The sequence below is a fragment of the Solanum verrucosum genome, unplaced genomic scaffold (genome assembly GCF_900185275.1).
Source record: "Solanum verrucosum unplaced genomic scaffold, falcon-dt-bn FXZP01000447.1, whole genome shotgun sequence".
In the NCBI taxonomy this organism is placed as follows: Eukaryota; Viridiplantae; Streptophyta; class Magnoliopsida; order Solanales; family Solanaceae; genus Solanum; species Solanum verrucosum.
Window position 1 is genome coordinate 219,436 of NW_026020484.1, and position 11,594 is coordinate 231,029.

The 11,594-nt window shown below is 31.9% G+C and overlaps 1 pseudogene; it reads left to right on the forward strand.

Annotated features, from left to right (window-relative positions):
* The first annotated feature begins 653 nt into the window (after nucleotides 1-653).
* LOC125809546 (L-tryptophan--pyruvate aminotransferase 1-like) lies at nucleotides 654-9,289 on the forward strand (annotated as a pseudogene).
* Nucleotides 9,290-11,594: the final 2,305 nt, after the last annotated feature.

Below are 11,594 nucleotides of genomic sequence, written 5' to 3' on the forward strand. Positions count from 1 at the left end.
TGAGTATTGCATTATTTTCTTGGACTTGAAGTGAAGCAGGAAGAATATGGAATTTTCATTTGTTAAAGGAAGTGTGCCACTGATCTTCTCAAAAGATCTACCATGCTTAACTTCGAAATAGTGGCTACTCCATTGAATGTAAATTAGATGCTACAACTTGATGATCGTATTGAAAACGCTGAAGGAAGTTATTTTATAAATTTAGTTGGAGGCCTAATTTAGTTGACGCACACCCATCCTGATATATCATTTTCTATTAGAATGATTTCAACTTTTATGAATAGGCCATTAAAGCATCATCTTGGAGCAGCTAAAGAGTCTAGCGCTTATGTTGCTGGAACTACCAAATTTGGACTATGGTACTTCCGATGTACTAATTTTAATCTCTATGCTTTTTCAGATAGTGATTGGGCATGGAATCTGAACGATAGAAAGAGTATTTCTAGGAACCTTTTCATTCTTGGTTCTGCAACTATTACTTGGAGCTCAAATAAACAATGAACAACAACATTGTCTTCTTCCGAGGCTGAGTATGTTGCAGCAGCATCTTCAACATGTCAAGTGTTGTGGCTGAGGAAATTACTTGCTGATCTTCACGAAGAACAAAAGGGAGAAAGGAATTTTTTTTTTGTGATAGTTTATCATTAATTGCAATGGCCAAAAATGTTGTTTGTTATGGAAGATCAAAGAATATAGATATTCTTCATCATTTCATCCGTGATCTGGTTACAGAAGGGTTGAATGAGCTGAAGAGTTTTAATAGAGAAGAACAGGTGGCATATATTCTTACTAAATCACTTCCTTATGTAAAGAACAATTATTTTATGTTATGCCTTAGTGTATGTGATTTTGAATCAAGTTACTAAGTTACTGCTTAGGGGAAGTTATTTACTGTGAGTTTGAATTAGTCTTTTACTATCGTTGAAAGAGTCTTTTATTCATCTACCATGTGCTCTCTCTTAGTTACTTAGTTGATATTGGCAAGCTCTTAAAAGGGATTTATTCTATATACATTAATCTAATAAAAAGTCTAATCATAGTACAATAAAATGAAAGACGATTATGTTCTCGCTTAAACCTTGTGATTTAGTATCTTGGTAGAATATGTGCTCGCCTAAACCTTCTTGTTACACTTCCATGGGAGGATAATGACAGTCAACAAATTGATCAAATGGAAGATCCACGAGGAATCAGAGTGTGGATTTCGTACAACTATTGATGAAAGTAGTGACCATTTGTTCGTTTCATGCAACTATACTCTCAACATGTGGGCAAGGATATTTAAGTGGATCAAAAAATTATTGGTCACTGCCCAAACCTGGAAACAATTTGTAGATTGGGAAACTCATAATAGAAGAGAAGATCACAAAGTGCTAGACTATTCATAATGGTCTTTATTGAAGCGATGTATGTCATCTGGATAGAGAGAAGTATGAGTTGGAATTATTTACATCGTATATGCAATTAGTTTTATGTTGTTGAATCATGAATACATCATGTATGCAGTTAGTTTTAAGTTGTTGAATCATGAATACATATAGTTGCCTGGATTAACTGTCGTCTGCCAGCTAGTGGTTAACTTCATGTTGAATCGCAACCTTATATTGCCGATTTCCAACATTAACCATTTTTATACATCTTCTTCTTTGTTTACATTTTACATTATTTCTGCATAGTTGACGCACATTTTAGTCTCTTTTCACATCTTCTTTACTATAAAAGTGAAATTCGTCATCGTTTATGTTGTGTTCATTAACTTAATTCATATTTTATTATTGTAGGATAAATTAGAGAGTGCTGACATAATCATCGTGATCATATATCTGGATGGATGAATGAGTTATGGAACAAATGGAGAGGAGGCTTGCATGCTACTTATTGAAGAATAACCCAACTATATAGGCTCTTAAGTATATTCCCAAGGGAGTAGACAAGAAGGGATGGGAGTGGTCAATTAAGGAAATTTTTTGTTCCAAATGTTTTCATGTATGCCTAGTGATTTTATACTATATTTTTTCAAAGCCTTTATTTCGCAGCTCGTCGTAATATTTTTGATGTGAAAATTTCAATTTGCAAAATTGCACTTCAACTTTTATTTTTTACATTCCATTTCATAGCTTTGCGTCAAATACAATGGATGATTTTGTAGGGGTCAGGTATAAATTTTGTTTTCCTTTTAATTAACAATATAGGCGAGAAGTAGTAGAAATGCAGAAATCTGAGCTATGTTGAAGATGTTTCATCGTATTGGTAGCAAGCCCGTTAGAGAAATTATTTATAAGTAGCTGTTATCCGCAACTATCATCAAAAATATATTTTCTACACGTACAGTTGCATGCACGTGTTTTTCCTCTTTTTATTTTTTCTTATTTTCTAGATACAGTTCTTTCAGAAGTACTATACTGCACTCATCCTTGTAGCAGTTGAGATGTGGTAGGTCCATTTTTCTTTAAATTGTCATATAGTTGAAGAATTTCTTCATTGTGGCTAACATTTCTATGATTATTTCCAGCAATTTTTTTACATTTCTTGTTTCTCCATTATGATAACTCTCCTTTGGACATGCAATTCACCTTTATCCTCAAGAGGCTTATTGGTAAGTGTCGGGTGTATATATCTACTTAACGTAAAATTTCCTTCACAACTGCCACATAACATTGCTGCAAGTTTCTCTGTTTTACACTTTTCTGCCAAGTTGTTGTTCATCCAGTTCGTCTCTTAAGCTATATTTCTATCCATTTATTTCTATTTTTTACTAAACGTTATTTAGGTGTGGTTCTCCAAAATAGATGCTGGATTCTTGATTGATGTATCTGAATATTTTTCTAGTAGATTTTTTTCTTTTTTCTTGCAGCTTTGTAAATGTTTCTGGATATCACATGAAAAAGACTAAACTTTAAATTTTTTGCCCAATTATTGTTCATTATTCGATGAAGATACAAGCTTAGAAGATGGACTAACTCATTCTTACTTTGATATGAATGTTATGCAAAACCTTGGATGTTATCTATGTTTTTTTTGTTGATTAAGAAAATATTGAAACTTACATCATGTGATGCTCACAAATTTATCGTAATCAATCGCACTCTTTATTTTTATCGCCCTACAACTCTTTCTATATCATCTTTTGTCTCGAGATTTATAGTTGTAAGTTATTTGGTATTTGTTAGATTCTTGTGATAATCAATGGTTGTAGGATCAATGGTGATTAGTTAGAGACCATAATTATTGACTGTCTCTAAAGGTCAATCTAGGACCAAAGTTGCTGCTCATCGCTAAATCATAAGGTAGGACTAGAATTGAAGCTCGTCTTTAAAGCAATATTAGGATCATGTTGTTGTTATTCCCTAAAACTACTCTACGACCAATGTGTTATGGTCACTACAACTAATCTGGGAGTAGATTTTTAATGGTCTCTAACGCTATTCTTGGACCAGGTCACAGTCGTCTCTAAAGAGTTACTAGGACTAGGTTACGGAAGGTCCCAAAAGAGGTTTAACGACCTGAATAACAAGGTATCAATTGTCCATTTGAGACTAGTTATGCAGTCTCTAAAAGTATTTCCCGACCTGTTTTTTTGTCGTCTCAAAACCAGTCAAGGACCAGTTTTTTGAAATTGTCCTTATTGACCAGTAGCGACGGCACATTCTAAGAGGAGTGACAATCAAACATTTCTGGTCTTGATTTCTTGTTTGGAACCAGATTTGAACTTTCAGGGAGTAGATTTGCCTTCCTTAGAGGCTGATTTTCTTGTGGTTTTTTGAGGGTTTCGAAAGACTTTGAGAGGCAACTGCTTGTCATCCCAATGGACCCTCTTGTTCCTTATTCTGTGCTTTGTTCTATTCTAGAGTTAAAGACATTGAGACTTGTACTTCCAGGTGGTTTTATTGGATTACTATGTTTTCTGCTATTATGTTATTATTGTTTTACTTTCCGCATTTCTTTTATGTTGTTAATTTGAGGCCTACTTTTCCTGGTGGGAAGAGAGTTGTGTCATCACGTCCAATTTTGGATTATGAAATTAATGGTCTCTATTATTGAAACATGAAAATGAGGATTATCCTTCACCAAAAGGTCTTAGTCCTCTTTATCTCTTTCCACGATGAATAGACATATAGCCATGAGCCATGTTGCACCTGAAAGACAAACATCAAACATTAGAATGGAAATATATATAAAAAAATTCATATTTAAAATCTTACTTTATTGATCATTGATGTACCCAAAAATAAATTAGATTTGAGAAAAATATATAGGAAAGAAAGACCAGATTCTAAGGGTGTGTTCTATATATGAAGGAAAACATTTTCTTAGAAAATAAGTAGATTTGTTACCATAATTTGGATCTTGTGTGCGGCAGATATGCAAAAATATTCTCCTAAAATTAATTATACATAATCTAGACAAATAGTACTATTAGAGATAGGATGGAGTACATTATAGGGGTAGGGTGAAAATGAGGTGCATTGGAGCTTGGAGTATGAGAGAGACAATCAATATGGAATGACTCTTGTAGAACATTTTTTTTCTATTTACATTGAGGAAGTAATTTCCTCATCATTTTTGGAACTTAATTTCCTAGAGAAATATTTTCCTATCAAAATGCCATTGACAACATGAAGTGTCTTTTGGAAATAATATTCTACAAAATAATTGTAATGCTTCAATTCCCTTTGACAATCTTTAAAAATGTCAAAGTATATTCCATAGAGGCACCCATTGCAGGCACAAAATCACTAACTTTATGTCACTATTTTTTTTGTCACAAACAATTTAATATTCTGAATACTAATAATAAAGGCTGAATCTTTATAAAATTTGTTTCTAGTAAATGAGGAAGTTTTTTACATTATTTAGTGATAAGGCACAAGTACCCCCTAGACTATAAACGAAATCCGAGAGATACACCTAAACTTTCCTAGGGTCCTATTACCCCCCATGCAAACTAATTTATAATGGAAAAATACACCACAAATGCTCATAGACAGTTTGCACAATCTCTCGAAGGCAAGTGGTGAGTGCACAAATTGGACACATGTCATTTTTTGATTGGTAACTCTATAATTAGTTAGCACACATATTTAGTGATTTTAAAACTTATATCTATTTAACTATTTTTTTTGTGTATTATTTTTGATAAATATTTTAAACGTGTACTTTAATTTTAACGTTTTAATTTTTTTTTGTTTTATTTGATTTTCTTCACCGAATGAACTTTTAATGTTAAAATTCAAATGGAGTAGAAAATCAAGAGGTTTTAATCTCCAGAAACCAAAAATACAACATTGGTTCTAGTTAGCGATGGTGTTTTTATAATCTTTAAATCATTTAGCCTTAATATTCTTGGCGAAGTTGTATATTCTTCGAACCAAATGCACATTCGAATAGATATGGTGAAGTTTATATTCTTTAAATCGAAGAAGTAGAAAATCACAAGATTTTAGTCTCTAAAAATTTGACAAAATCAAATTTCACATGGAGTGGAAAACTACAAAAAGAATTAGTCTCCAAACAGAACAAAATTATATTCAGAGATCATTACATAATCGACATCTATCCTAAAATTTATAAAATAACTTTCATAAGTTATAAAGATGAAAATGAAATAAGCAAGGAAAATAAAGATAGAACTCAATTTTTTTACTCCCATTGAAATCTATCTAACAGTAATGATGATGTCATACAAGTCACTTTTCTTGTTGTCAAACGTCACTTGGGTCTTTATCCATGATCAATCTATTTGGATTAAAATCCTAGAAATATGCTTATAGTATTGGATGTAACACACACAAAAGCATTTCTCTACCCAATTTTACCACAACATAGAATAAAACTATTAAGCCAATAACAAATTATGTAACTTAATCATCTTTAATTTGATCAAGGTTATAGTCAGAAACATTAAGAAACTATTGTGTAGCATTAAGTGTATGATTCCTTCATCATGTACTTACATGGATATAGTAGAATCATATAAATTGCACAACAACGAAGTTTACGATATGTTGTGCCCCAATAAATTTTTTTGTCCAAAACAAATTATTAAAACACAAACTCCTACTTCCATGAACTATTTCCCTCAATAAAAAGAACAAAACAAGATACAAAGATATAATAATTTATTTAAAATTGTAGTTCAACCTATATTACTAAGATACTTATAACAATAACTTCGAAGAACACGGTAAGAAAGAACAAAGTTTAAAGAATACTTTAAAAACTTGAAACTTAAAACTAGAAACGAAAAAGAATCAAAAACATATTAGAAATAATATAAAAAATATATTTTATCACAGAAGAAAATCGAGCACGCATAGTTTGTCTTTCAGGAAATTATTTCCCTGAAGTACCCAAGGTTAATGAAATATTCCTCCCATAATATAACGATCTTACTCGCCGCTGTATCAGTACCTAAAGCGATGGTGTCAATGAACCATTCAACAACAGTAAAGTATACTTATAATACTAGTACTAGATATAATAGAAGAAGAAGAAGTCCAAAATTTCGTTGTTGAAAAATAAGAGGAAACCCCTCTATTAATAGACAAAAAAGAGTAGTATGAACAAGTGTTTATTGTGCCTTATCAAAAACGTCACAACCCTTTGGGAAAAGTCAAAAGTCATAACCCTTCGTAAAAGTCACAACCTTACGAAAAAGCCACAATTGTTCAGGAAAGGCACAACTCTTCATAAAAGTCACAATTCTTCCTAAAAGTCACAACTCTTCGTAAAAGCCACAATTCTTCATAAAAGTCACAACACTTCATAAAATTCATAACTCTTCATTTTTAATGTAAACCTTTTAAAATCCAACCGTCACAAAAATAGTTCCCTTCAATAAATATGAAAATATATATACTTGTCTTCTTCCCTATCTATAGACCCCAAATATGCCTTCTTCTCCCATAGGTTATTTGTGAATGATTAAAGATTGTAGATAAGAAAAAAAAGATAAAAAGATTAGTGGAACATATGGTATTAAAATTTTAGATTAGAAAAAAAAGATAAAAAGATTAGTGGGACAGATGGTTTTCTTGTCAAGTGTTCTTCATTCCCTTGTGCAACTCCAGAAAATGACAGAAGGGATACTTCCCCCACTATTGTTCTGGATCAGTGAGTTTTCTTGTTCCATCTAAATTCATATTTCTTAGAGTTTTTCATATAAGTTATAAGTTTATTGTCTTGACCTATCCTCATGAGTCAATTTTTTATATATGAAATTATCGATTTCGATTTACTCAACGTTGAGCGCTCTACTATATTTTGTACCCTCCAAATGTCATGGGGTGTAATGTGTCAGAATGAGATAATTTTTTCTCCAATGGCCTTTTTCGAGTGATCGTTTAAATTATGTCTTTGGTTAACCAAGTGGATTAAATTTATATACAAAAAAAAATATCCATCTACCTACTTTTAGAGAAGAATTTAACCATTGAGATAAAAGGGGGACAAAATTTATATAGTGGCCTTAGAAATGATCAGACGGTGCAATCCATTGCGTCCTTATAGAATCCTCCCCGAATGAACTAGCTAGCTTTTGAGATTGATTAAATCTCTCTCAAGATTAGTACCATTTTCTTATAATTTGATGAAATTCTCAATTCTTTGTTGGAATACTAATTTGGGATTTCATTGTTTTGTGTGCGTAAAGTGGTGATCCAACAATGTATGAGTCATATTGGCGAAAAATAGGGAACAAGTGTAATATAACATTCAATGGTGATGATTCATTAAGTTATTTTGCTTATGGTAAGAGCTTGTGTTGGTTGTTGGAGTCAAAACTAGAGGAACCACTTAAGAGGTTGCACAATGTAGTTGGAAATGCAATTTTGGATGATCATTACATTGTTGTTGGCACTGGATCAAGCCAGCTTGTGCAGGCTGCCCTTTATGCTCTTTCTCCATCTGATCAACTTGAACCAATCGGTGTAGTTTCAGCTACATTTTTTTATTCGGTACATGGTTATACTGTATGTTTTTTATTTAAATTGTAAAGGATATGCTATGCTCAATTAAATTAGCAGTCTAATGTTTTAGTTCTTGGTACATGTTAGATCCATTAAATATAACATTCTTTTTTCCTTTGCTGGATTTTATATTCAAAATTTCAGGATTCACAATCGACTTCAGTAATCTCTAGGTCACACCCTAAAACATGAATAATAGTTCATGGAACACATCATGTTACTTAATAAGTCAAATTTAAAAGTGATATTTTTTGATCAATTATTAATATTTTTTGTCTTTTTGCAGGCATATCCTTGTGTGACTGATTTTGTGAGGTCGGGACTAAATAAATGGGCTGGAGAGGTAACAACTTTTGAGAAAGATGAACCTTATATTGAGTTGATTACATCTCCATATAATACTAATGGGATTATTAGAGAGCATGTAGTTAATGGAGATCAAGAGAAATTAATCTACGACTTAGCTTATTATTGGCCACAATATACTTCTATTACTTCATGTGCCAACCATGATGTTATGCTCTTTACTATTTCCAAATGCACTGGTCATGCTGGTTCCAGAATTGGGTAACTTTTCAAACTTTAATTTCAACTGAGATCATAATCACAAAATTAAAACATATTTCAATCATAACTTATTATAATTATTTTTTCATGTAGTTGGGCACTTGTTAAGGACAGAGAGGTGGCAAGGAAGATGACAAAGTTCATGGAGATTTGTACAATTGTTGTATCAAAAGAAGCTCAACTTAGAGATGCTAAAATTCTTGAAGTGGTCTCTAATAGCTGTTTGGATTTTACATTGGAAAATTTTCTTGAATATAGTCAGTCTCTTATGATTGACAGATGGAAGAGGTTAAGACAGGTTGTTATGGATAATAACCTTTTTTCATCCAAAATTACCCTCCTTAGTATTGCCTCTTCACAAAAAACTTGTGTGAATCACACCCTGGTAATTTACCAAAATATCACAACGTAACATTTTCATGTTAGTTTATTTCAAAAATAATGTAATCTCATATAATTGAATTTTCTTTACTTTATAAACTATATTATCAATATATATTTAAAAACATTTTCTTTTCTTTTGAATTTTAAATTCATATTGTTTATCTGAAACAACTTTTGCGTGGGTAATTTGAAAGGTTCGTGAAGAGAAGGATTGTAAAAAGCTTCTTATAGAACATACGATTCAAACAAGGAGTGGAAGAAGATTTGGAAGTGATTCAAGAAATGTTAGGATAAGTATGTTGAGTAATGAAGACTTCAACATTTTTCTGAAGAGGCTTATGGCTATTCAAGGATCTACAAATAGAAAATAACATATTTATGCATGAAATATTAATAATTTTTCTTATTGATAGAACTTCATTGATTAATGAAAAAAAGTGATTTGATTTTTATGATATTAGATGTGCAATGTCTATTCTTCAATTAACTCAAGTGTGTGTTGAAGTATGTTATACTTGAATTATTTTTAGAATTGTATTATTGCCAAATATAAAGTAACAATACATATGCTCAACATAATATATTGATATTTAAGTAATGTAACTAATTAAATATTACATGTATTTAATTAGATATCGTAAGAATCAAAATTAAAATTAATTTGTATATAGAAGAAAAGGAAAAATAAAAATCATTGGTGTGAATAAATGAAAGAGAGATAGAATCTCCACTTTTTGATAACAAGATTACAAACAATGCTTTTATAGATATCTACAGATATTTCTAGATTAATACCTTATAAATGATTTCACACACAATATGACCTTAATAACCAAAAAAACTAAATGCATGCATCGATAGGCTAAGGTGTAACAACGTGAATAAGGTTGACACATAAGGCAATAATTAATACTCATATCAACATATAATCAAGTTACACAACACAATAAATATTTCCAATGCAATGCAATAAGATGATCACACAACCTATTGTATACACCTTGCCAACCTGTAACTTCTAGAAAAAGACCCATGGGGACTCACAGTCCATATAACAATCTCAATATCTCATCAACTTGTCACCTAGCTCGCGGTCAATGATAAATGTAAGGTATCTCATTTTCATTAAAAAATAAATATCTTTTCTCCACTTTCACATATTTCCATGAACAATGATATGTCAATGAGGATCAATGCATCATAACACATACAACACAAATGCATAATCAATTCATCGAAGATTTTGAATCTGTAACGACGCCCAAAATTAAAAATATTGACTAAAATCAACCATACTAATCATTCTCAACTCAAAAGGGAAAAATCACCAAAAACACATTCGATCGCATCGGAGACCACACTAACTGTCACGCCCTGAGGCCACCCACTTAACGTAAGACGGGATCTAGTATCACGAGTAACCCCAAGTTAACATTGTATCTTTCATATATCAAGCATACTGAGAATAATTGAATAAAAGATGTACTATGCAGAAGCTAAAACAATGGATAACTGAATATGGGGAAGACCCCAACTAGTCTGAATGCATAAAACATACTAAGAGCTTAATAACAACTGAAAGATAAACTTAATATCTGAAGATGATTCTACTACTATGTCAGAAAAGCCTCCTGCTGAGTTGAGTTAGTGGGACATTCCCCGAACTAACTTTAAGAAAATTGAAAACTGAAAGTAAAAACTAAAATGAAAGCATGTCTATTGTCCTCGGAATATGAGGACTCACCACTTAAGTTGGTGAATGCAGATTGAGATTCGATCTAAGTGTGATCTGCTTAGTACTTGAACCTACATCATGAAAGGATGTATCGAAGAGTATGCATCGGTACATGGAATGTACAGAGCATGCAAAATATAGATACTAAGCTGAACAAATATGTATAAGCTAAACAAAGCATAACTGAGCAATGACATAAACTGAGCAACAATGTCAATATTGAAACATAACTAAAAAGCAAAACTGAATGCAATGACCAAGTGCTAATCTTGAACATGACATGCTAAACTGAATACTGAAGTATATACTAAAAACATTGTCAAATGCACTAGGAGTCTTATTGTGGGAGCTACTATTAACCGACATAAAACCACGTGAGCTAAGTGTGGAGTCCAATGTATACGCCCCATCGAAAGGACCCAATATACCTTGCCAAGGGTATAAAGGCATGACTGGCATGATCACTAAATCTAATGCCCAGCAGAGGGGACTTATACTTTTACGGGGGCACGTAATTTTAGAAGTATGAGGGCACACTTAACCCTAGTGCAACTCAATGCTAAGTATACTCCCAACTGAATATATATATTTGATTGAATTGTGACTGAAATATATAATAGCTCAAAATACGGACATGCTAACTTAGAATGCAACATTTATATACTAATAATGTGACATTCGAAATCTAGACCAGGATTATCTGTTTAACTGACCTAGAAAGTTTAATTCGTGAACTAAGATAATTTATACAAACTAGGGTTCTGAGTTTCATAAAAGGAATTAATCAAACTTTCCAAGAAACAAGCTATTTCAATTTAGGATACTACAACATCTAAATCACTAGTAAATATCCAAGGTTTTAGAAACCCTAGGTCTAAACAAGATATGGAGAATTAAGGAACTGACTGAATTCTAGGGACTTAGTGGATAAAAGGAACCCA